This window comes from Vombatus ursinus, unplaced genomic scaffold (assembly GCF_900497805.2).
Source record: "Vombatus ursinus unplaced genomic scaffold, bare-nosed wombat genome assembly UNPS02014924.1, whole genome shotgun sequence".
Lineage (NCBI taxonomy): Eukaryota > Metazoa > Chordata > Mammalia > Diprotodontia > Vombatidae > Vombatus > Vombatus ursinus.
Genome location: NW_020954702.1, coordinates 5182866 through 5209463, shown reverse-complemented (window position 1 = coordinate 5209463; position 26598 = coordinate 5182866). Strand labels below are relative to the sequence as shown.

The 26598-nt window shown below is 35.1% G+C and overlaps 1 protein-coding gene across 3 annotated transcripts in view; it reads left to right on the top strand.

The window, feature by feature from the left end:
• Positions 1–26598, top strand: part of AGPAT3 (1-acylglycerol-3-phosphate O-acyltransferase 3) — a 163590-nt gene that overhangs the window by 20111 nt on the left and 116881 nt on the right. For 2 of the 3 annotated variants that reach the window (XM_027843615.1, XM_027843613.1), the window contains exon 2: positions 3756–3814. The gene's annotated coding sequence lies outside the window, so the exon portion shown is untranslated. Of the gene's footprint in view, positions 1–3755; positions 3815–17249; positions 17269–26598 lie in introns of those variants that run through there. The other variant, XM_027843614.1, reaches the window with a different exon arrangement.

The window sequence follows — 26598 nt, the reverse complement described above, 5'->3', positions numbered from 1 at the left end:
AACCAGGCAAACAGCCAGAAGGGCAATTCTATAGGTCTGTCTTTGAGGACATCTTTTGAAGCATTTTTATGCCCAGTAGAAATTATAGAATTTATTTTGGAAAAGATGAACTAATTTCCAGAGAATGTGGAGAATTTGAATTCTGTTCTTCATATTGAAGGAAATAATTTGAGGCATTTTAAAGAGCAATTTTATTTCCCTTGATAGTATTCAGTTCCTTTAACACTGTTTGAAGGAGGTAACAATTGTAAGGAGGTAACAATTTTAAGGAGGTTTCAATGGCTATGGTGTCTGTTGGGAGAAGAGTACTAGGAAATAACTGTGGTGTATAAAAACAAAAAAAAGCCTTAAAAGACAGCACAATTCAATAAGCTAGGAAACAAAGGTGACATGAGTCTTTAAAAAAATTCATTATTTTTTTCAAAGATCCGCCATCTTTCCCTTCCACTCCTTCACCCCCAATAAGAAAGCAGAAAAAAAACAAAATCTGTTACAAACAGGTATAGTCAAGCAAAAAAATCCACACATTTCAATGTCATATATATTATACATGTACATACACATACACACCCACACATACATAGGTATATATGTATATCCCTATATGTGTATATAAGTATATGTATATATACACATACACATGCATACATACACACATATGAATGACTGACTCCATCTGCTTTCTGAATCCATCACCTTTCTGTTTGAAGGTGGGTAGCATATCATGAATCTTCTGAAATTATGGATGGTTATTGTATTGATCAGCTTCTAAGACCTTCAAAGCTGATTGTCTTTACTATATTGCTATCATATTCATTGTTATTCTGGTTCTGCTTATTTTATTCTTCTCAGTTCATATAAATTTTCCCAGGTTGCTCTGAAACCATCTCCTTTGTTATGGAACTGTATTCAGTCATATTCGTATACCATAACTTGATCATTCACCAGTCGATGAGCGACTCCTCAGCCTGTATTTCTTTGCTATCTCAAACAGAGCTGCTATAAATATTTTTGAACATGTGGGTCCTTTCTCTTTTTCTCTGATATTTTTTATGGTATGTTCACTGAGAATTATCACTAGATCAGAGTTTATACTTTTTTTAATATCAGAAGCTTTTTTGCCCAGTTTTTATACACTTTTGGGGCACAGTTCCAAATTGTTTTCTAAAGAATGGCTGGAGGGGCAGCTAGGTGGCACAGTGGATAGAGCACCGGCCCTGAAGTCAAGAGGACCTGAGTTCAAATCCGGCCTTAGACCAAACACTTGACACGTACTAACTGTGTGACCTTAGGCAAGTCACTTAACCCTGATTACCTCACTAAAAAAAAAAAAAAAAAAGAATGGTTGGACCAGTTCATAAGTACACCAACAAAACATTTATATACCTGTTTTCCCACAGCTCGTCTAGCATTTGTCACTTTCTTTTATTTTGCCAATCTGACGGATATGAGGTAGAACATTAGAATTGCTTTAATTTGCATTTCTCTAATTATTAGTGATTTAGCATTTTTTTTCATATGGTCGTATACTGCTTGGATTTCTTTCTCTGAAAACTGCTTATTCATATACCATGATCATTTATCAATAATTGTTGCATATTGGAAATGTGACCTTTATTAGAGAAACTTGGTGTAAGTTTTCCCAGTTACCTGCTTCTCTTCTCATTTTAGGCATGTTGGTTTTGTTTGTGTTAAAAAAAAAACTTTAATTTTATGTAATCAGACTTGTCCATTTTATTGTCTGTGATCTCTTCTCCTATCCATTAATCTGAAAGGTAATTTTTTCTTTTTTCCTCTAATTTGTTTATTATGTCACCATTTATGTTTAAATCATATATATGTATATGTATATATACACACATACATATGTATATATACACACATATACGTATACATATGTATTTGGAGCTTATCCTGTGTGAGGTGTTAGCCTATACCTACTTTGTGTTAGATTAGTTTCCCAGCAGTTTTTGTTTAATAATGTTGAATAATTTTGTTGAATGATAAACCTCAATACCTTGAATCTTTAAATTTATCAGTTTGTTGTATATTATTTACCTAATCTGGTGTACTGATTGACCTCTTTGTTTCTTAACCAGCGTCAAATTCTTTTGATGATTTCTGCTCTGTAGTGTATTTTGAGATCTGGCACTCCTAGGCCCCTTTCTGTTCCACTTTTTTTTCCCCCCTTAATTCCCTTGAAATTCTTGACCTTTGGTTCCTCCAGATGAATGTTGTCATTATTTTTCTAGCCCTATAAAGTAATCTTTTGGTAGTTTGATTGCTTTGTCACTGCATAAATAATTAATTTTGGTCATGTTATCATTTTTATTATATTTGCTCAGGCTACCCATGAGCAATTAATATTTCTCCAATTATTTAGATCTGACTTTATTTATGTAAAGAATATTTTGTATTATATTCATATAATTCCTGTGTATGTCTTTGCAGGTAGACTCCCAAATATTTTATAAATTCTGTATTTGTTTTAAATTGAATCTCTATAACTTCCTACTGGTTTTAATAGGTAGTATACATAAATACTAATTATTTATATGGGTATATTTTATAGCCTGATACTTTGTTGAAGTTATTAGTTGTCTCAAGTAGTTTTTTAGTTAACTCTTTAGGGTGCTGTAAGAAGACCATCATATCATCTGTAAAAGTGATACTTTTGTTTCCTTTTTGCATGTTTATTTCCTCAGTTTCAGGATTTCTAGCACTATATTAAATAGTAACGGTGATGATGGACATCATTGATTTACCCTTTTCTAACTTTAGAGTCCTTTTTATTCCCTTTACATATAATGCTGACTCTTGGTTTCAGATAGATACTACTTATATTAAGGGAAGCTCTGTTTATTACTATGCTTTCTAGTTGTTGTCTTTTTAAACAAAACAGAAACAGGTGCTGTATCTTGTCGAAAGCCTTTTCTGCATTTATTGACATAATAATATGATCATTGTTTTTGTTATTATATGGTCAATTATGCTTACAGTTTTCCTACTATTATGCCAGCATTGCATTCCTGGTATAAATCCAGTCCGGTCGTAGTGAATAATATTTTGTACGCTGTGTTGCCCCGGTATTCTTACTAATATTTTATTTAAAAATAAGTTTTCTATGTTTTGACTCTTTCTGGTTTAGGTATTAATACCATTTTTTGTGTCATAGAGGGAATTTGGCAGGACCTCTCCTTTTGCTATTTTTTTTTCAAATTATTTAGTATTGGAACTAATTATTCTTTTAAGTGTTTGATAGAATTCATTTGTAAATCCATCTGGTTCTGGGTTTTTTTTGAGGAGGGAATTCATTTATGGTTTGTTCAATTTCTTTTTCTGAGCTTAGAAGAAATCTCCTATTTCTTGTTTTATAAATCTGGGATTTTTATATTTTCATTTAAGTTCTTGGTTTTATTGGGATATAGTTTGGCAAAATAGTTTCTAATAATTTATTTCTTCATCAGTTGTGAACTTGCCTTTTTATTTTTGATGATTTGTATTTTGAAATTTTTGGTAATTTGGTTTTCTTTTAAAAAAAGTAAGCTAATTGTTTATCTTTTTTTAAAAACTAGTTCCTAGTTTTATTTATTAATTTAATTTTTTTCTAGACTTTCAATTTTGTTGTTTTCTTTGATCTTCAGGTTTTTTGTTTGCCATTTAATTGTTTTTTTTAGCATTCTTTTGGTTTTCTAGTTTTTAAAAATTATATGCCTAATTCATTGATCTGTTCTTTTTCTTTTTTATTAATAAAGGTGTTTAGAGATCTACACTTGCTTTTAAGGACTGCTTTGGCTGAATCTCCCAAATTTTGGTATGTTGTCTCATTCCTTGTCATTATCTTTAATCCAAATTATTATGTTACCATATGTGTCTATGATTTGTTCTTTGACATTCTTTAGGATTAAGTCATTTAGTCTCCAGTTAGTTTTCATTAATTTATTGAATAGTCCTTTATTGAATATGATTTTTATAGCACTATTTTGTAAAAGATATGTTTAAAATTTCTGCTTTTCTGCACTTGTTCATGAGGTTTTTATGCCCTAAGACATGGTAAATTTTTGTAAAGTTGCCATGTATGGCTGAGAAATATGGATAATCAAATTTTTGAAATATTTTCAATCAACCAAAGTCTGCCTTTTCTCCCCCTCACTTCCCCTCACCCCCACTAAGAAAGCAGAAAAGCAAAATCTCCATTACAAACAGGTATAATCAAGCAAAACAAATCTACACATTAGTCATGTCTTCCCTGCAACCTCACATGTGTGTGTCTCTCACTGTCTACGTATGTACATACATACACACGTACCTATATGTAGATATACACACATGTGACTTAATCTGCTCTCTTGTACTTCACCTTTTTATCAGGAGGTGAGAGGCATGTGTCATGAATCTTTTGGAACTGTGGTTGGTGTTTATGTTGAGCGTTCCTAACCTTTTCAAAGTTGAATGTATCTTTACAGTATTGTTTTTATTATATAAATTGTTCTTGTTCTGCTTACTTCACTCTTTATCAGTTTTTACAAGTCTTCCCAGGTTTCTCTGAAACCATCCCTTTTGTTATTTCTTACAACACAATAGGAGTCCATCGTATTAATGTACCGTAACTTATTCAGCCTTTCCCCAGTTGATAGACATCCTCCTTGGTTTTCAATTCTTTGCCACGCAAAAGAGCTAGTATGAATATTTTTCTACATATAAGTCCTTGTCTCTTTTCTTTAATATTGTTGGGTTATAGACCCAGTAGCAGTATCACTGGGAGAAAGGACATACACAGTTTAATAACTTTTGGGACATAATTCCAGATTGCTTTCCAGAATTGCGATCAACTTTGTAAACCTGATAAGTATAAATTAGAACCTCAGTTATTTTAATATTCATTTCTCTAATTGTTAATTATTTAGACCATTTTTATATGTTTTTTGATAGCTTGACTTTCTTCCTCTAAAAACTGTCCATTCTTATCTTTTGACTGTTAATCAATTGGAGAATGGCTCTTATTCTTATAAATTTGACTTAGTTCCCTTTATAGCTTAGAAATGAGACCTTTATCAAAGAAACTTGCCACAAAGTCTTTTTTCCTAGTTATCTGCTTCTCTAATAATTTTACTTTTTTTTTTGGTGAATTTACAGTTAGGATGATTAATTGTTTATGTCCTTCCATCCTTTTCTCTTATACCCTTTCTTCTCTTTGTTTCCTGGCCCCTCTTCATAAAGAAGAGGGAGGCTGTGAGTGCAGGCTGTGCTCAACACCTGTGTTCTGTGTTTGATGCAATTTGCTTCTTTTCCTCTGCCCCTCTTTTTCCTCTCACTCAGAGGCCAATCACAGGCTCTTATCCTTTTTTTCCCCTCTTTTAAACCTCTCTTTGCCATTGATCCCCTGTGTTTGGAGTTTGTTTTGCTTATGATTAATATTTCTATTAATCTATACTTCTACCATCTCCTTTTCCCTATTTTTATATCTCACTCTGTGTGTGTGTGTGTGTATTCCCTCCTTTGACTAGTTCATTTGAGAGTGAGAGTCAATTGAGGCTGTTTCCTGTACCCATTCTTTCTTGTTTGTATAGCCTTTTACTTTTGCACTCCGAATATGTAAGATTATTTTCCCCTTCCTTTATTAACCTTTGTCTTCCCTAGGATACTCCATTTCTTCTCCCTTTCCATTTTTATTTTAAGATCATCAGAACATAACAAAGCCCTTCAGGCCCTCTCTCTTATTAGGCTATCTCTACAACTCTTGTTTGTTTGTTTGTTTGTTTTTTCCCCAGGCATTTGGGGTTAAGTGACTTGCTCAGGGTCACACGGCTAGTAAGTGTCAAGTATTTGGTCTGAGGCCAGATTTGAACTCAGGTCCTCCTCACTTCAGGGCCGGTGCTCTATTCACTGTGCCACCTAGCTGCCTCTACAACTCTTGTTGATGATAGGATTTGGAGGGGCTACATATAGCATTTCCCCATGCAGAGTATAAATGGTTGATTCTTGTTTAGTCCCTTATCATTGCATACTCATGTTTACCTTTTTATGTTTCTCTGTTTCCTGTGTTTGTATTTCATAATTTCTACTTAGCTTAGGCCTTTTCATCAGGAATTCTTGTTTGTTGCATTAAAGGTCCATTCTTCCTCCATCCTTCCCCTCTTCCCGCAAAGAATTTGTTTAGCTGAGTAAATTATTCGTGGTTGTAAACCTTTTGCCTTCTGGAATATTGTATTCTAAGTTCTTTGATTATTTTTAGTGTCAGTTGCCTAATCTTGTGTGACCCAGATTGTGACTACATGGTATAATCAGTTCTATTATATGGTATATATGTTCCCCCAAAATCACCAAGTTATGCAAAATCCGCACATAAAAACCACAAGGCTTATGAGAAAAAAGAGGTTAATGGCATAATACTAAAAAAAAAATGTTATCAGTGACACATCAAAAAAGATAGGAATCTAATAAAAATGGTAACACATTTTTATTTGTTAAATGGATTAAAAATACACAAATACTGAAATAATAGTGGCATGGTCTGCAGCCTCAGACTATTGCTCAGCTGGGGCCCCACTTCACCCCTGTTTACTGTTGACCTCTGTCTGGCAAAGTTAATGATATGGGTGAAAGAGAGGGAGACAGGGAAGCAATAAACCTTTATTAAACCCTGAGAGGTAAAAGGTGTTATGATTTTCATTTTACAGTTGAGGAAACTGAGACAAACAGAAGTTAAGCAACTTGCCCAATATCACACAGATTGCAAGTGTCTGAGGTGGGATTTGAACTCAGTTCTTCCTGATGTTCTAGGTCTAGGACTCTTTCCACAGTGGGTGGCAAATCTAGGATGCAGGGGATAGGGACTGGAGTTGTGGTATAAGGTAGAGATGTAGTACATGGTTATGAGGCAGCCCTCTTTTGTTGTTTTTTTTTTTTTGTTGGTTTTTTTTTTTTTTTTGTGAGGCAATTGGGGTTAAGTGACTTGCCCAGAGTCACACAGCTAGTAAGTGTTGTGTGTCTGAGACTGGATTTGAACTCAGGTCCTCCTGACTACAAGGCCAGTACCCTATCCACTGTGCCACCTAGCTGCCCCCAGCCAGCCCTCTTTTGCCCACAGCTCTTGCTACAATAGAAGATGTACAATAAATACAGTACTTTAACTTGAAAAAGACCTGGAGTTTGCTTGTGGAAGTGGCTGCAGCTTGTGAGTTACTGTGAAATAGTGTAGTTTTCTGTGTTCTTGCTGCTTCTCTCTGATAAAATAAGCAAACACAAAATATCCATTAGGCTCAAATGATTCCCTAATATATCAATCTTTTGGAACAGATTTGCATTTTCAAACAAGATAGCCGAACTGACTGTACTTTAGTTCTTTCTTTTGGCTGTTTGCAGTATTTTTTTGTTTGATGTGAAAGCTCTGGATTTGGGTTATAATACTTCTGGTAGGTTTACTTTTGGGATATATTTCAGGATGTGACTGGTAGATTTTTCTCTTCTCTCTTGGTCTAAGAGATCTGGATAGTTTTCTTTTCTAATTTCTTGAAATGCAATGCCTACATTCTTTCTAGTCGTGTCTTTCAGTGATTCTTAAAAGATCTTTTCTTGATCTGTTTTCTAGGTCAGTTGTTTTGGTTATAAGATGCCTTATATTTTCTTCTATTCATTTTCAGCCTTTTGATTCTGTTTTTATATATCTTGGTTTTTTTTATGGGATTATTGGTCCATTCTGATTTTCAGAGAATTTTTTTCCTTAGGTATAGTTTGGCACCTCTTGTTCCAAGCTGTTAATTCTATTTCCAATTCTTTCTTCTGTAGCTCACATTTCTTTTACAATTTTTTCCCACTAGTGCTCTCATTTCACTTTTTAAAACTCTTTAAAAAAAAAACAAACCTCTTGCTTCATCTCTTCCAGGAATTCTAGTTCAACTTGGGCTGACTATGTTTTTCTTTGAAGCTTTACTTATAGATGTTTTGGAATCATTCTGTTCTTTCAGTTGTTATCTTAAGCATCACTGTCACCCTAAAAGCTCTTTATGGTAGGATTCTTTTTGTTTTCTCCTTCTTTTGGCCCACTTTCCAACTTCAGATTTTATGTTAGGCTGCCAAACCCAGCCAGTATCAGCCAACTGGAAAACTTCTCTGGTTGAGAATGACAGAACTTCAGGCTCCTTTTTGGTCTAGGATTCCTGCCCTAGTTATTCTGCCACAGATTTCAGACCAGAGTAGAGGCTGGAACTGAAACTGCATTCTGCTCATGTAGTCCTGAAGCTGCTGCTATGTATTTGGTCCTTCTTAAGTACACAGCCCAGGGTGACTGCTCCTTATTCTGGTACACCACACCTGAGTGCAGGTCCCTTTGTCAGTCTGCCCCGCATCTGTGAACTGGTACTCACTAATGAGTGACAAAGCTGCCACTTTAATCCTGTTCCTACATTTTGCACAGAGTTGGGCTCCTTTATAAATAGTATGTATCTGGGATCTTTTCTTGCCTTGGTATACAGCTGCAGCCTTCTTTCATTCCCTGTGTTTGAATGCTCATCACCATTGTTCTTGGATACACTTTGTCTCTGGTGTCTATAGGCCTCTCCATCTATGTGAGCTTGACCTTGGATGGAAAAATGACTTACTGTAGTCTGGTACATTTTCTAGATTTTTGTGGAGAAGTTGTTAGGGAAAACTCAGTTGTGGTTCCTGTTACTCCACAATCCTGGTTCTGCCTCTCAGGTTACTCTTTTCTATTCCTATTCAAGAATCATGACATCTGTAATATAAATTATCTAGCATATCTGATTCTTGTGAAATTCTTTTCAGGCTTTAACTTTTTTCTTGTTTATTTTTGGTTAGACTCATCTAGGTCTGAAAATGGTGCAAGGGGTTCCCTCACTGTTAACAGTTTTACTGCCTATATTTATTTCCCTGTTACTCATTTAACTTTTCCTTTAAGTATTTAGATACTCTATCATTTGTGCATACATATTTAGTATTGATACTCATTCATTTCTCTTGTACCTTTCAACAAAGTGTAGTTTCCTTGTTCATCTCCTTTAAATTAGGTATGTTTTTGTTATTACCTTTTTTGAGATCCTGATTTTTACCTCTCCTTATTTTACTTCAGCTGAAATGTACTAGATTTTACCCTAGTCCCTTATTTTTATTTTGTAGATATTCTTCTGTTTGAAATGTGTTTTTTATAAACAATATATTGTTAGATTCTACTTCTTAATTGATTTTGATGTACTTTTCCATTTTCTGAGTTCATCCCCTTTACAGTAAGGATCATTGATTATGCATTCCCCTTAATTTTATTCTCTTCTACATTTCTTTCTTTGTTTACTGACCTGTCTTTATAAATAAAAAAAGGGTAAGGAGAAAGAAGACATGTGCTCACCATCCATGCTCTATTTGACACAATTTACTATTGTTCCCTCCTCTCTTTTCTCTTTCCCTAACCTGGAGTCCAATCATAGGTTCTCATCTATTATTTCCTATTAAACATATCTTTGTGATCTACTCTCTGTGGTTAGAGTTTGTTTTGCTTAATTCCTCCCTTAGTCTATCCTCCCTCTTCTTATCTGTTTATCCTTTCCCCTCCTATTTTAATTTTGAGTGAAATGTCAAGTGTGGCTGTTTCTGCTCACCCATTCCTACTTATTTGTATAGACTTCTACTTGTGCACCTTGATTATATGATATAATTTCCTCTCCCTTCCTTTGTCGTTCTCCCCTCTCCAGATAGTCCTTTTCCCATCTTTTTCCATTTTTCTTTTAAGATTATCAGAACACAAAAAAACTCCTCCCTGGCCTTCTATCTTATTATACTGCCTCTATAACTCTTTTGATGATAGAGTTCTTCAGGGACAAATGTATCATTTCCTCTTATTAGAATGTAAACAGTTTATACTTGTTTAGTCCTTTATGATTGCTCATTGCTATTTACCTGCTTATATTTTACTGATGCCTGCATTTATATTTCAGCCTTTCTCCTCAGCTCCACTTTTTTAATTAGGAACCCTTCCCCTCCCCCACCCCCCACTCCCATTCCAACTCCAATAGGATGAATTCACCTGGTTGAATTATTCTTGATTGTAAGCTTATGTATTTTGCCTTCAGGAATATTTTATTCCAAGATCTTTGCTGCCTTAGAGTGATGCCTGTTAAATCTTGTGTGATCCTGATTGTGGCTTCTTCATACTGGAATTCTTTCTTTTTGGCTGTTTGCATTTTTTTTTTCTTTTACCTGGAACCTCTAGATTTTGGTTATGATGTTCCTGGACTTTCTCTTTTGGAGTTTTTTTTCAGGAGATAACTGGTGGATTCTCTCTCTTTCTTCCCCTCCCCTCTATTTTCACTTTGATTTTTAATTCTAAGAGACCTGGGCAGTTTTATTTTTTATCAATATAAGGTCTAGGTCTTTTCTTTTTTTTTTGTCATGGCTTTCTGGTATTCCAATGATTTTTAGATTATCTTTTCTTTTTTCTTGATCTGTTTTCCAGGTCTGTTGTTTTTCTTTTGTGATAACTTACATTGCCTTCTTTTTGTTTTCACTCTTGGGACTGTTCGTTTTTAATATTTCTTGTTTTTCCTGGGAGTCATTTACTTCTATTTGGTCCACTCTAATTTTCATAGTTTGTTTCTTGGGTATAGTTTTGTACTTCTTTTGCCAAGATGTTAATTTTCTTTCTAGTTCTTTCTTTTATATCTCATTTCCCCCCTGTTCTTTCCTCTAGCACTTTCATTTCTTTTCTGATTTTTTTCCTTTAGTATTCTCATTTCCTTTGGAAATTTTCAGTGGGAAAATCTTCTCCTCTAACATTCTCACATAACTTATAAAACATTTTTTAAACTCTTTAAATTTTTTTTTGCCTCATTTCTTTCAAGGATTCTTGTTGACTTTGTGCCCAAGCTGTGCTTTTCTTTGAAGCTTTTCTTGTAGCTCTTTTGGAGTTACTCTCTTTTTCTGGGTTTGTGTGTTGGGTGACCCTGTAAACATAATAGTTCTTTATGGTGGAATTCTTTTTTTGTTTGCCCCTTCTTTTAGACTTACTTCCTTGTTTTGGAATTTGTGCTAGGCCTAAGCCATGCACATTTCTGAAGGGCATTCCTGGTACTTGTGTCTTCTTGGCTCTTCCTGCTGCTTTCTCTTGGTATTAAGTGTTGTCTTATTCAAGGATCTTAAGGACAGTAATTGCAAGCTTTTAGTGAGCCCAGGCCATTTGATTCAAGGTGAAGTCCCAGTGCTAATCTCCTGGCCTGAGCACTGCAATTTCCCACCTGGGTTTTGGTCTGAGTACACAATTGTGGGGTTTTTGTTGATTAGAACTTTAGTACTGCTGCTGGACTCATGCACTGTCAGCCAGTTGGAAAGCTCTGCAGGTTCAGACTAACTGAAATACAGGCTCCTTTGTTCTGGGCTCCCTGCTTTAGTTATTCTGCTGCATGCTTGGACTGTGCTGGGGGCCAGATCTGACCCATGCTCTGCTCCCGTGGTTAGAGTCGGATAGCTGCTGCTTCCTTCTGTACTTGTTTCTTGTTCAGTATACAGTGTCAGACTTGTGACTACTTCTCGCTTTGGACTGCCAGCCATAGGCTCAGGTCCTCTCCTAATGCTGTACTGGATTTGTGACCCAGAATTTGAGCAATAGACCTGCCAGTTGGCACTAGTTTTTGTTCCTTGAACAAGGTCAGGACATTATGCACTGGATCTACTTCTTGTCCAAGCACATAGCTGCTGGTCATTATCCATTATCTGCATTGGAATGCTTCAAGCCTGTTGTGTGCTCTTGGCTAGAAGGCACTGCCAGAGGTCTTCTCTATTTCCCTATGGTGACTTGTGCTAGAAAAATAACTATGATTTTTTTCTAGGATTTTCCTATCAGGATATATTTTTTAAATCTTTGTGCTGTAGTTGTAGGCAAAGAACTGGGTTATACTGCTTCTTCCTACTCTGCAATCTTGGTTCCATCTTGTAATATTGACTTTGTAAGGGTATATTAATATGACTCTCAAATTATGTATACATCATTTGTTGAAGATATAGTTAAAATTACTTATTAAGAATGTAGAGAATTCTTCAAGATTATTAAAAGGTAATGATGATCGTGTTAATTTTCTAAAATCTTGATGTCAAAATTGTTAGTTTATAATTTGAGATTGGCTTTAAAGCAAAAAGGTGTTGGCTTACTGGGTTATCCTTTGTGCAGCATTTTTGTTTTCCTCTTTGGAGATTTTTCTTATAAGGTTCAGGATCATCAGGTATTGGAGAACATCTGATCCACATTTCTGCTGAGTCCGTTTCTTTCTTTGACTGAACCACTTACTTTTTCCAAATAATTAGTGGTTATGACTAAAATGATAGAAATAGCATCTTCTAGAGTTCTTGTTGTGGAGTCTGAGGTAATTTCCCCCTAAAAGTCAGGGAAGATGTTCTGAAACTCACTTGGTCCAAGAGACTATGGCTTGAACTGTTGATGGGGCTTACTGGTTTCCTCGGACAGAAAAGAATCATTCATGAGGGTTAGGTGCCTCTCGAACTTGACAGATATCTCAGTATCCTGGGAATCAACTTACCTTTGTGACTCAGTGCAGCCTCTGAGAAGACCTTTTTCTATATAGAGACATGGGGGCTGCATTTATCTGAACTACTGCCCTATCCTGGCCGAGTGTCTCTTCTAAGACATTGTTTAGTAAACTTCTTTCTTGTTAAGTGTTAGGCTATTAGTGTTTCCATTTGTTCCAATCCTAAACCTCAAATCACTGGACTGCCTTAATTCATACCTGACCCAGAACAAATAATATCACAGAATTACAGGGTTTTAGAGTTGGAAGGGAACATCTAGTCTAATCCATTCCATCAGTCCAAAGAAAATTTTAAATCAGAGAGAAAATACTCACTTGGCAAATATTTGAAATAATACTGTATGCAAAACACTCTGTTGTAATAACTGTGGGGGATAAAGTAAAATATATCTGCCCTTGCCCATAAAGAGATTATAATTTAGTTAAAGAGAGAAAATACACACAGAGAAGAGCCAAACTCTAAAAAAACTAAATAATAGTAGATGCCACAATACAGCAGATGTCATAAGGCAGTAGATGATTATGTGCCAAATGAATACAGACAACATACTGGGAATTTAGGGGAGGCAATCACTATGGGTTGGATTAGTCCAGGCATCATGATTTCATGAATTCAAGGTGGAATTCAAGCTGCTCTTGAAGGATGTTTAGGAGGTGGACAGTTGGTGATAATGATTAGGGCAGGGATCAGGTGAGTAAAGCATTAGCAAAGGCACAAAGACTCGAATGAGTATAACACTATATTCTCTCTGTCAAGAGTAGGGAAGTGTGTCATCATTGATCCTCTAGAGGCACAGATTGATTCATTTAATCCACATTCTAATGTCTTTTGGTGCTCTTTTCATTTATACTACTGTGATCATGCCGCATTGCTGTAGTGATTCTTCTTTCTTTGCTTTGCATCACTTAAGTCTGTCCATATTCCTCTGAATTCTTCACACATCATTTTTTTTCATTATTTCTTATGGTGGGATAATTCCATTATATTTATATACCAATGTTTGTTTAGTCATATCCCAAAGTATGGGTACCTACTGTTTCTATTTTTTGCTACCACAAAAAGTGCTGCTTGGTGTGTACACACACACACACCCCCACACCCCACACACACCCCTATATATATGTAAAACCTTTCTGTTTTTGAATAATGGAGTATAAAATTCAGTAGTGAGATTGCTCGATTGATAGTTTTAGTAACTTTTCTCAAATAATTTCAAATTATACCCTGTAAGTGTTAGACTAATTCAGGGCTTTGCCAACTGCATATTAATATGTGTCTTCCCCATACCCCTCCAACATTTACTGTTTCTGCCTTTTATGATATTTGCCAATTTATTGGTATGAGTTGAAGTGTCAGAGTTGTTTATATTTGTCTCATTAGTAATTTGAAGTTTTTTCATGTTTGCATTTTTTATTTTTGAAAACTGGTCATATCCTTTGCCCACTTGTCTATTGGGGAATGGCTAGTAATTTTATATGTTCATTTCAATTCCTTATATATTTGGATATCAAAATTTTACAACAGATATTTAACATGATGACTTCTTCCAATTTAATGTTTTTTCTTAGTTTGCATTGATTTTATATATGCAAAAACTTTTTGATTTTTGATAATAAAAATCTATTCTGTCTTTTATGATCTCCACTGTTTCTTGTTTGGTTCTCAGTTTTCCCTTCAGACAGGTAGCAGACTCTCTGGCCTTGGGGGAAGAGGAGTCCAATTGTATAGTGAACAAATCAATAATAATCAGCTCACGTCATGAGTGAATTTTTCTATGAGGCATTCTTGCCATACTTGACTAGTTAACTGGCCCATAAAGATGACCATGAAGGGAAGATACCAGCATTTCAGGCAATACCATTAGAGTTGTGACTCTGAGTAGAATATTCGAAAAATACTAAAATGAGAGGTTAGATTGGATTAGGAGGAAAAAAAGTGATTGTGCCTCCATTTTCAGGCCTATTTCCATGTAAAACTGAGAATTTACTTGGAAGATATTTCCATACGTTTTCTTCCTAATGATCTTACATATTGATCAGTTACAAAAGAGCTATAAATATAATTCTGAGAAAATTAATTATTTGCTGCTCTTTCACAGGAAAGTAGGATTTGAAAATGCAAAAACAAACAAAAAAAGAATACATATCTCCAGGCTTATTGGGTTACAAGGTAGAAAAAGAAGTTAAAAGTAGTCATTGTACCAGGCAGCAAAATTCTGTATCGGATGTCTTAATTGAATGCAGTATAGTTAATACTTACAAGGTGCTGTTTTAATTTCTTAGAAAATCATAGTAACTTAAAAAATTGATAGCCAATCTTGACTATAGTATTCAGGTTTGCCACTTGCTGGAATGCTATTTATTTATTTATTTATTTGTTTGTTTTTGGTGAGGCAATCGGGATTAAGATTTGCCCAGGGTCACACAGCTAGTAAGTGTCAAATGTCCGAGGTCAGATTTGAACTCAGGTCCTCCTGATTCTAAGACTGGAGCTCTATTCACTGTGCTACTTAGCTGCCCCTGGAATGCTAATTTGCTTCCAAAATTGAGTCTCATTCTCTGGAACCTGAAGTAGCAAGAAAATAGCTTTTAAAAAATTACATTTCTTTGTATGTTGGGGCAGAAACTTTTGGAATGACCAGCTTAATGCATTAGACATTATCACTGCTTCTCAAAGGATGCTGCAAAGAGCACAGGAAGAATAGTTAAGAATCTTGAACATGGGACTTAATATAGTTTCTAAGCTGGCTCTCTAGTAGGCATAAGGAACCAGAGGAACCCAGTTCTCAGATTTTACTTTCATCCCCAAATTAATTTACATACAAAATTCATTCATTCCATTTTGATATTTAGCAGGTAATTCATTTGTGGTAGCATACTTGCCTAAATGGCACAGTAGATAGAGTGCTGAACTTGGAATCAGGAAGACCTGAGTTCATATCTGGCCACAGAAACTTGCTAGCTGTGTGACCTTGGTCAAATTTCTTAACCTCTATTTGCTTTAGTTTTGTCAACTGTAAAATGGGGATAATAATTGCACCTATCTCCCAGCATTGTTGTGAAGACCAAATGAGATAATATTGTGAAGTGCTTAGGAGATTGTCTGGCACATAGTAGGCACAATATAATTGCTAGCTTTTATTATTTTAATTACTTACTCATCTATCATTATTAAGTGACTGTTATGTACAAATCATTATAGGTAGTAGGATTGTTAAAGAGAAATAAAGAGAATGTAGGCCCTATCCTTGTAGGAGTTTACAACTTAAACAGTCGGAAAAAAAATTTCAAAATGGGGATGCACAGTGCTCCCTATAGAAATTATCTTTAGTGCTTCTGGGTTCCTTCCCTTTTTCAAGTCCAAGTTCTGAGCTATTTCCAACTATCCCTTTGGGAATAAAGTAAAGGAAAAATAAACCAAGGAAGGTCAAGAGGGAAAATGTGCCTGTGCATGGGTGTTTTTTCTATGTTGTTGTCTTCTCTCCCAAATGACACTTTATTTTTTTCTTGTTTAGCATTTTATTTTTCCCCAGTTACATGTAAAAACAATTTTAACATTTGTTTTTAAAACTTTGAATTCCAGATTCTCTCATTTCTTCCCTCCCCACCCTCCCTTATTGAGAAGGCAAGCAATTCAATATAGGTTATACATGTGTAGTCATGCAAAACATTTCCATAATAGTCATTTTGTGAAAGAAAACATAGACTAAAAACCCCTCAAGAAACATAAAGTAAAAAAAAAAAAAAGTATTCTTCAATCTATTTTCAGACACCACCAGTTCTTTCTCTGGGGATGGATAGTATTTTTCATTGTAAGGCCTTCAGAGTTGTTTTGGATTGTTGTGTTGCTGAGATTAACTAAGTCATTCACAGTTGATCATATTGCTGTTACTTTGTACACGGTACGTTTCCCTTTGTATCAGCTCATGTAAGTCTTTTCCGATTTTTCTGAGAGCATCATGCTAATCATTTCCTATAATACAGTAGTATTTAATCATAATCACATACCACAGTTTGTTCAGCCATTCTCCAATTGATGAGCATCCCCTCATTTCCAATTCTTTGCCCCCAGAAAAGAGCAGCTATAAATATTTTTGTACCTTTAGGTCCTTTCCCTTTTTGTTTTTTATCTCTTTTAGGACACAGATCTAGTAGTGGTATTCCTAGGTCAAAGGGTATGCATGGTTTTATAGCCCTTTGGGCATAGTTTCAAATTGCTCTACAGAATGGTTGAATCAGTTCACAACTCCAGAAACAGTACATTCATGTTTCATTTTCCCCACATCCCTTCCAGCATTTGCCAAGACACATTAGTACTGTGTCTCAAGAAAACAATGTGTATTCTCATTTGGAGTCATTTTGGGATTTTTGTTCTAGGTCTTGATTTTTTTCTCTGTTGTTGAATCATTGAGTAGTTTAGCACAATTGACAACATGTTTTTTAAAGGCATCCAGTCTGAGAATAGTAGAAATTGGCAGCTAACCTTGAACAGCCTATATAGGATTTTAAATTAACTGGTAGAGCAACCTGTATTACTTTCTGTCTTATTCTCATGCCTTTATCTCAGGTGTATAGTAGAAAGGAAGAAAGGAAGGAAGGAAGGAAAGAAGAAAGGAAGGAAGGAATAAGCATTTATTAAGCACCTACTGCTATGTACCAGGCACTATGCTCATTGCTTTACAAATGTTATCTCACTTGATCCTTACTACAACCCCGTGAGGTAGGTGCTATTATTTATCTAGTACTGCGTTTATGACTGGAGAAAGTCAGTGTGTGTATGTTGGATATTAATTATCTACTGAAGCATCATATATGAAGAATAAAAACTCAGGATTTTTGTGAAATACAGTTTCAGTGATTCAGGGTTATGATGTCCAAGTTAGCACATTCATCTACAATGTCACCTAATAATTAAGTGATCACTGGATACAAATTATTATGTACCCAATACAATATGCCTCCTAGTATGCTTTCACATGTAAACTTGAATGTACTTCTCAGTGCCCTGGGTATCTCTCCAAGACTAGAAGTTGCAGAGAAGCATTAGTAGAGAGGTTTTCCTCATCCTAGAGTTTCCTATACTAAAGAAATCATAGGTCTAGTCACTCCCTATCTCTGCTGTAAGATATATACAAAAATAGAAATGAAAAAAAAGATGAAATGAAAGATGACTAAACAATATTTTAAAAATTTTATTGGGGCAGCTAGGTGGCGCAGTGGATAGAGCACTGGCCCTGAAGTCAGGAACACCTGAGTTCAAATCCATCCTCATAGCAAACACTTGACACTTACTAGCTATGTGTCTCTGGGCAAGTCACTTAACCCCAATTGCCTAAAAAAAAAAAATAAAATTTTGTTTTGTTAAAAGTACAGAAAAAGTTTTTTACTATGTGATATAATATGCTTCATTATTTTGAAAAAATCTCTGGGAAATAGGGCAATTGTAAATTGTTGTAAATAACAATTGCTTGCTAGTGATTAATTATTTAATTTGATCATCATAGCTAGCCAGGTAAATGAAATTATCTTTCTTTTAGTTACTTAAAAAAAATTGAAATATATACTATACAGTAAACAAATAATAGATCATTGAGTTAGTGAACACAACAACTTTTTAGCAGGACTTATGTTTGTGTGGAGTTCACCATAAACAGTGTAAAAACAACAAACAAAAGAGTTCACAATAGTATAAAGACAATAAGCAAAAGTGAATTATTGTCTCTAATTTGAATTCAGCAGAATGTTTTCAATATCATCCATTCCTCTCTGTGTGGTTCTATTACTGGATGATGTCATACCTTTATTTCCTATTAATATTTTAATATTTTATGGATTTTTTTTTGTGTTAGAAAACAAGATGGTATGTCTGGACTAATAGGGAAGAGAAGTAATAAGTCTGGCCAGGTTGTGAAGTTATTTAAATGCGAAACAGAGGAGTTTATATTTGATCCTAGTAATAGTAAAAAGGAGCCATTGGAGTTTATTGAGTCTATACTCAATATAGTATTGACTGACACAATTACTTGGTTGGGAGGATGAATTGGAGTAGAGAGAGACTTGAGTAAGGGAGACCACTTAAGGAGACCAATGTCATAGTTTTGGGGAGAGTGAGAAGAGGATTTATGTGAGAGATATGGTAGAGGTAGAAATGATAAGTTTTGGATGTGTGGGATGAGTGGAGATTAGCATAATGCTTTAAGTTTGAGAACCTGGGTGACTGGAAGGATGATGGGGCCCTTGACAGAAATAGGAAAGTTCAGAATAAGGTTGGATTTGGGAAGAAAGGTAGTATAATTGAGATCTGTGCTGCACTTTGTACTCCCCATTCCTGTTCAACCCAAAACAAGAAAGGGGCACAGTTTGGGGCTGTTGTCCTCATAGAGCGCAAACAAAATTGCTTCCCAGGAGGCACTTTCTGCCTCACAAGGGGATGCATGTGTTGGAGGGGAATAATTTTTTCAGTTGTGTAATTGCTGCTGTGGGTGCCCTGGTTTCAGTTAGGTTATAATTGCCCTGCAAATCTTATTACAGACATCATCATCATCATCATCATTTTAGCAACTAGTATTTATATAGTGCTTTAAGGTTTGCAGGATACTTCACAAATATGATCTTATTTGATCCTCACAACTCTGGGAGATAGATGCTGTTATTATCCCCATTTTATAGATGAAGAAACTGAGGCAGACAGTTTTTTAGTGACTTGTCAGTATCTGAGGCCGGATTTGAACTCGGTCTTCCTGACTGTAGGCTCGGTGCTCTGTTTAGAGTTGTTCTGATTAGGTTATCTTCCTCATCTGATTTGGCACTTCTGGAGCCAGGATAGACATTACCTCTAGGGACAAAGGTCATAGAGCCCATTCATTATATTTTCTATAATGTTAGATTTAGAATTTTAATTCTTGTGACAAGACATTATTACTTGTATTTCATTTAATTCAACTCAACATGGTCAAAGAATGCTGAGTACAGGCCCTTCACAAGGTAGGTATTCTCCATATTCTCAGATAGTGCAATTGTTAACTGATTTACGATTTTCTCATTGACAAATGGAGTCAAAATGTTGAATATTATTTGTGACTTGATAACTTTTGTAATTATTATTATGAATTATCTGGTCTTTGAAAAATGATTATGATTTAGTAGAACTTGCACAAGTAGTTTTAGCTAACATGTGAAAGGCTTTGTTTTTACATACTGAAAAAGATAAATTTCTTATATAAACCAAACTCTTAGGGTTGAAAGTGCTTTCATTAAACAAACATTTATTAAGTATTTACTCTATAGGACATCATGCTAGGCTCTGGAGGAGATAAATATTTAGATAAGGTGGTCCTTGTCCTCATGGAGATCATAGTATATATTATATTCTGTATCATTCTATATTATATATATTATATAGTATATATTATACATGTAAATAGACAGATTTTGTGTATGTTACACAATTTTGTGGGGGACCAGGACTGAGATTTCATTGATATAGAGGACTCATGGTGTAGAAACTCCACCTACCAATGCAGATGGACATTTGTTCTAAATTTTGTAATTATAAAGAGTTACCTGAGGCACTAAAAGGGTTCAGTGACTTGCCTACAGTCATATAGTGTAGAGGAAGGGAAAATGAAGCCAGGTCTTGACTCTGAGGACAGCTGTCTACCAGCTGTACCATACCACCTCCTAAACAACAATACATGATAAACTCATTAGAGAAACAAAATAAATGCTACGAGAGGTCTAAGCCAACACATATGTGTTGGTCTATTGGAAGATCAAGGAAGGCACAGAGGTGAAGAGTGAAGGGCACATTTAGAGGGGAGGATGAGGCCATAGAAGTCTAGTTTGTGGGGCAGCTAGGTGGCACAGTAGATAGAGTTCCGGTCTTGGAGTCAGGAGGACCTGAGTTCAAATATAGCCTCAGATACCTGATACTTACTATCTGTGTGACCTTGGATAAGTCATTTAACCCCGATTGCCTCACCAAAATGTAAAAAAAAAAAAAAGAAAGGAAGTCTAGTTTAGCTGGAATGTAGAATAGGTTTCATGAAAGGCAGTACTCTCAATCAATCAGCAAACATTTATTCCTACTTCTATGCCAGGCACTGCGCTAGGCTGACAGAATTTTGGGAAAGTAGTGTGGTGCTAGATTATGGAGCGTCTTAAATATCAGACAAAGGAGCTTAAGCTTTGTGCGGTAGTCAGGAGCTGCTGAAGATTTTTGAGCAGAAGAATGACATGACCTGATTTATACATCAAAAAAATATATCCTAGAAGCATTATGAAGAAATGAATTGTAAGGATGAGAGTAGAAGAGGAAAGAACTTTTAGAAGGTTCCAGTAATCCAGGTGGGTGGTAATTAGGGGTCTGTACTGGTACAGTAATAATAGAGAAAAGGATGGTTTTGAGAGGTGTGAGGGTGGTGTTAGAGGTTTTGAACGTGGGAGCTCATGTAAACGGTGCCTCAGACAGAAATGGTGAAGTAAAAGGGAGTAATAGCTTTAGAGGGAAATACAGTGAGCTCATTTTGGAATATACCAAATTTAAGATATTAGTGGGACTTTTGGATGTGAATATCTGATTGGCATTTAGAGATGTGAGTCTGGAACTCAGATATGTCAGTACTCAAGTTCATGATTTGGGGAATCATCAGCAATAGGGGTGGTAGTGGAGTTGTATATTGTGAACAATTGCTAGTAAAGTGAGTATGCTCAATTAATATTATGATCTTGACCCTACAATCTCTTTTCTTCGCCCTTTGTGTATTTTTTTATTGTGAACTTAATAACACTAGAAGGATTATGCTTGTCAATTGCATCAGTTGATGCAAGAATTTTAAAATAATTTAAAGTATAATTTTTGTTATTTTTACCATATTTACTATATCTGTGCAAATATACTTGACATAGACATACAAGCATATATTTTGATTTTATTTTGAAATAAGCATTTTTGTCCTATTATCTCTACATTTCATTATTAAAAGAAGAGGCTTGCATAGGAAGTGAACTTCTTTATGTATAATTTATTTTTTAAGAAGAGTATAGATATATATTTGTATATGCATATTTATATACATACATACACATATATTTAATGTAATAAGGTAGTAACAAAACTGGTTTATTTATTTGTGCCCCTTTCTGAACATTTTTGTTTTCTTCTGTACATTTAAGTTTTTCTGCATTTCTCACATAAATGGGTACTAACCCAAGGGCGGGGAATCTGTGGCCTTCAGGTCATATGTGGCCTTGATTTGTTCTGTGAAGTTTGGATTCAGTCAAAGGACTGCACCTGAGAACCTAGAGAGCCACATGTGGCCTCAAGGCCTCAATTCCCCACCTCACCTATCATTTCCCAGTCATGCGGTAGAAACCTTCCCTTGTAACACATATGTGAAGTCCGGAAAACCAAATCAACACATTGGGCCTGTCTAAGAATATATATTTCAGTCTGCATCTCTAATATGTTACTTTTTTCTTAAGAGGTAGAAGATATATTTCATCTTCATTCTTTTGAAATTAATATTATTTGATGCTTTGTTCAGAGTTCTGAATCTTTCAGAGTTGTTTTCTTCATATTATTGTTGTCTTTATCCAAATTGTTCTTCTGTTCTACTGTTTTCATCCCAAGTCTTTCCATGCTTTTCTTAATTTATCTTATTTTTTTCTTTCTTTCTTTCTTTTTTTTTTTGGCTAGGCAGTCGGGGTTAAGTGACTTGCCCAAGGTCACACAGCTAGTTAAGTGTCAAGTGTCTGAAGCCAGATTTGTACTCAGGTCCTCCTGACCCCAAGGCCAGAGCTCTATCCACTGAGCCACCTAGCTGCCCCTTATTTTTTTATTTCTTAAGGTGCAATAAAATTATATCATGATTATATCTCACAGGTTGTTCAGCCATTTCATAGTTGATGGGTACCTATTTTGTTTTCAATTCTTTGCTCCGATAAAAAGTGTTGCTGTAAATAAATATTCTCAACCTTTCCCTCTGCCCTTGATCTCCTTGTGATACATGCCTAATGATAGTATTACTGGGTCAAAGGGTATTTTCAGTTTAGTGACATTTGAGGTGTATTTTCAAGTTGTTTTTCTTATCTCCACTGTGTATTAGTGTTCCCCTTCTTCCACAGCCTTTTCAAAAATTGCTATTTTCCTCTTTTGTTATTTTGCTATTTTCAAAGCAAAACCACAGGATTGTTTTAATTTGCATTTCTGTAATTCGTGATTTTGGTGCTTTTTTTCGTATTGTTGTTAATAGTTTGCTTTTCTTTGAAAACTATATCATTTGACCATTTATCAACTGGGGAATAACTTTTATTCTTATATGTTTTTATTAATTCTTTCTACAATTTTGGATATTAGACCTTTATCAAAGAAATTTGCTGTGAAGATTTTCCCCCCAAATATCTCCCATGTAACTATATTTCTTTTGTTCAAAAGCTTTGAAATTTTATGTGATTAAAATTGTCTGCTTTATTTTTTATGATTGACCCTATCCCTTATTTAAGTAGGACTTCTCTTCCTAGCCATAGTTGTAAAAGATATTTTATAGGCAGCTAGGTAGCACAGACCCTGGACCTGAAGTCAGGAAGACCTGAGTTCAAATTTAGCCTCAAACACTTTCTAGCTGTGTGACCCTGAGCAAGTCTCTTAAACTGCTTCATTTTCCTCATCTGAAAATGGGGATAATGTTAGCACCCACCTCATAGGGTTGTTGTGAGGATCAGATAAGATCATAGTTGTAAAGTGCTTAGCACATAGTAATTATTATATAAATATTAGTTGTTATCATGGTTTCTCTTCTAATTTTTTGTGATTTTTTTTTATATTTAGGTCATATATCCATTTGGAGTTTATTGTGGCATGTAATGTTACATGTTGGTCTAAATCTAATTTTGTCAGATTGCTTTCCAGGTTCCCCAGCATTTTTTTTTATCAAATAAGGAATCCTTATCCCACATGTTTGTGTCCTTGGATTTATTAAACATAGTGCTGTTATGTTAGATTATTAATGGGTTTTGTTTTCCTAATCTGTTCTATTAATCAACTTTTCTATTTTTTAACAACTACCAAATAGTTTTGATGATTATTACCTTGTCACATAGTTTGATATCTGAAACTGCTAGTGCTTCTTCATTCCTATCTTTTTTTCATATTTCTGTGAAATTCTTTGTTCCTTCAGATGAATTATATTATTATTTTGTCTAGTTCTATAGATTAGCCCTTTAGTAGTTTGAATGACATAGTACTACATAGGCAAATAAATTTGATAGTGTCATCATTTAAATTTATGTTGGCATGATCCAACCATGAAAAATTAATATTTCTCTGGTTACGAAAGTCTTCCTTTATTTCATGAGTACATACATAATGGTAGGTAGAATCCTGGATAGTTTTATATGTAGTCATACCTTGGGGATATTGTGGATTCAGTTCCAGACTACCACAATAAAACGAGTCACATGAATTTTTCGGTTTCCCATGCATGTAAAAGTTATGTTTATACTATACTGTAGTGTATTAAGTGTGCAATAGTATTATATCTTAAAAAATGTACATACCTTAATTAAAAATGCTTTATTGTTAAAAAATGCTAACTATCATCTGAGCTTTCTGTGAGTTGTAATCTTTTTGCTGGTGGAGGGTCCTGACTTGATGTTTGTGGCTGCTGACTGGTCAGTGTGGTAGTTACGGAAGGCTGGGGTGGCTGTGGCCAGACAGCAATGAAATTTGCTGCATCAATTGATTCTTCCTTTCACTTTTACACTTAGAGGCCAGTGTAGGATTATTAATTGGCCTAATTTCAATATTGTTGTGTCTGAGGAAATAGGGAATGAGGAGAGGGAAAGAGAGGGGGAATACCAATTAATGGAGTAGTGAGAAAACACAACATTTATCGATTAAGTTCACCATCTTATGTGGGCCTGGTTTATTGCACCCCAAAACAGTTATAATAGTAACATCAAAGAACACTGATCACAGATCACTATAATAGATATAATAATAATGAAAAAATTTGAAATATCACAAGAATTATCAAAATGTGACACAGAGACATGATGTGACCACATGCTGCTGGAAAAGTGGTGCTGATAGATTTGCTTGACATGGGGTTGCCACAAACCTTCAATTTATAAAAAGCATAATTTCTGCGAAGCACAATGAAGTAAAGCTCAAAAAAATGAGTATGCTTGTATTCTATAATTATTTAGATGGACTTTCTTTTTCTATATCTTTCTGCTAGATTTTGTTATTAATATATATAAATGCTGATTTTTTTCCCTTGTTTATTTTATAATCTCCTATTCTGGATTGGGGTAGGGTGGAGGGAAGAGAATAAACATTTGTATACTGCTTAACTATATGCCAGGCACTGTTCTAAGGACTTTGCAAATACCATCTAATTTGATCCTCACAAACACCCTGATAGGTAGGTTCTGTTATCATCTCCATTTTACAGATGAGTCAACTGAGGCACACAGAGGTTAAACGACTTGCCCAGAATCGCACAGACACAGTGCCTGAGACTGGATTTGAATTTAGATCTTCCTGACTCCAGGACCAGTGCACTATGAACCATGGTGCCACCGAGCTGCTTATTGAAGTTACTGTTTAATTAATTTTTAGTTGCTTTTCTAGCTTAACACTATGTTCCCAAATTTTTATACATTGATAATTCTCCTCCCTTCTACCCTCCCCTTTTAGGTCTCTGTTTTGCCTTCCCCTATTAGAATGTAAGCTCCTTATGGGTAGGAACAGTCTTGTCTTGTTTTATTTTATTTATCTTTTTTTTTTTTTTTTTCTTTTGTTAAGGCAGTTAGGGTTAAGTGACTGGCCCAGGGTCACACAGTAAGTTTCAAGTGTCTGAGACCGGATTTGAACTGAGGTCCTCCTGACTCCAAGGCCGGAGCTCTGTCTACTGCGCCACCTAGCTGCCCCCATTTTATTTTATTTATATCCCCAGAGTGCTTAGCACCTTGTTTAGCACATGGTAAGCTCTAAGTAAAATATTTTCTCTCAAATCTCTCTTCTCTCCTCTTTCTTCTTCTCTCTCTCTTTCTCCCTCCCTTCCTTCCTCTCTTTTTCTTTTTTTCTCTTCCTCCCTATCTCTTCTTTCTCTTTTCTCTTTCTTTCTCCCTCTTTCTATCTAGACCAGATCACATTTCTAGCTCATAGCTAATGGGATGCATAAACACACGTTATGAGGAAATCTGGTAAAGGATGGAGTGAGTCAAACCTTTTGTTAAACAATTCATTTTAAACAATGATTTCTTCATTTATATTTCACTTCTTAAAATGCACAGAGATAGAACTTGTATACCTTAGATAGAACCTTTTAATGGCTTTAATTTATAATACCTATTGTCCCTGAAATTATCTGAGGCTTTTCTCCCTACCATCTCTCAAGTGAGTACAGCCTTCCAGATATAGAGGTAAATTGGGAATACTCAAGGGGTTTGGCATTGAGGGTAATTTTGACTATGATATAATTATATATCTGTATTTCAAAGTATTTTTTTAGTTACTCAATTCCTCTGTTAATATCTCATTGTTTTAGATAACTGGATTTTACTCTGAAGCCATGAAGGGCCCAGTGACTCCTTTCAGGTATTACAGTGAGTCAGTGACAGTTGGAATTAGAATCTTAAAGGGTTTTGCCTATTAGCTTTGGTTTACAGTGAGTGCCTCAGGCCTAGACCGAGAATGAGGAGATGATTGAGAAAGGAAGCAGTTAATTGAAATGTTGAATCGATAGTTATACTTTGTTTACCTCAGCATATCTCTTAGAGCAGAATTCTTGAGGCTGCTGCTTAATGTTTTAACCAACTGCAGTAATTGCTGCAAAATGTATAAACACAGCTTAGAGAAAAGGGCAATTTCTGATATTTTCCAGATCTTGTTATTTACACTTTATTGACTGAAAGAAGAGAAAAAAATCTTTGTAATTCATTGATTCACTAGGTTTTCTAGATGAAGGTCTTTATCCACTAGTTTTTGAGTCACTGATTAGTACAGAGTTATCACATTTCCTATTTTTTCTGTTTAGTTGTCTCA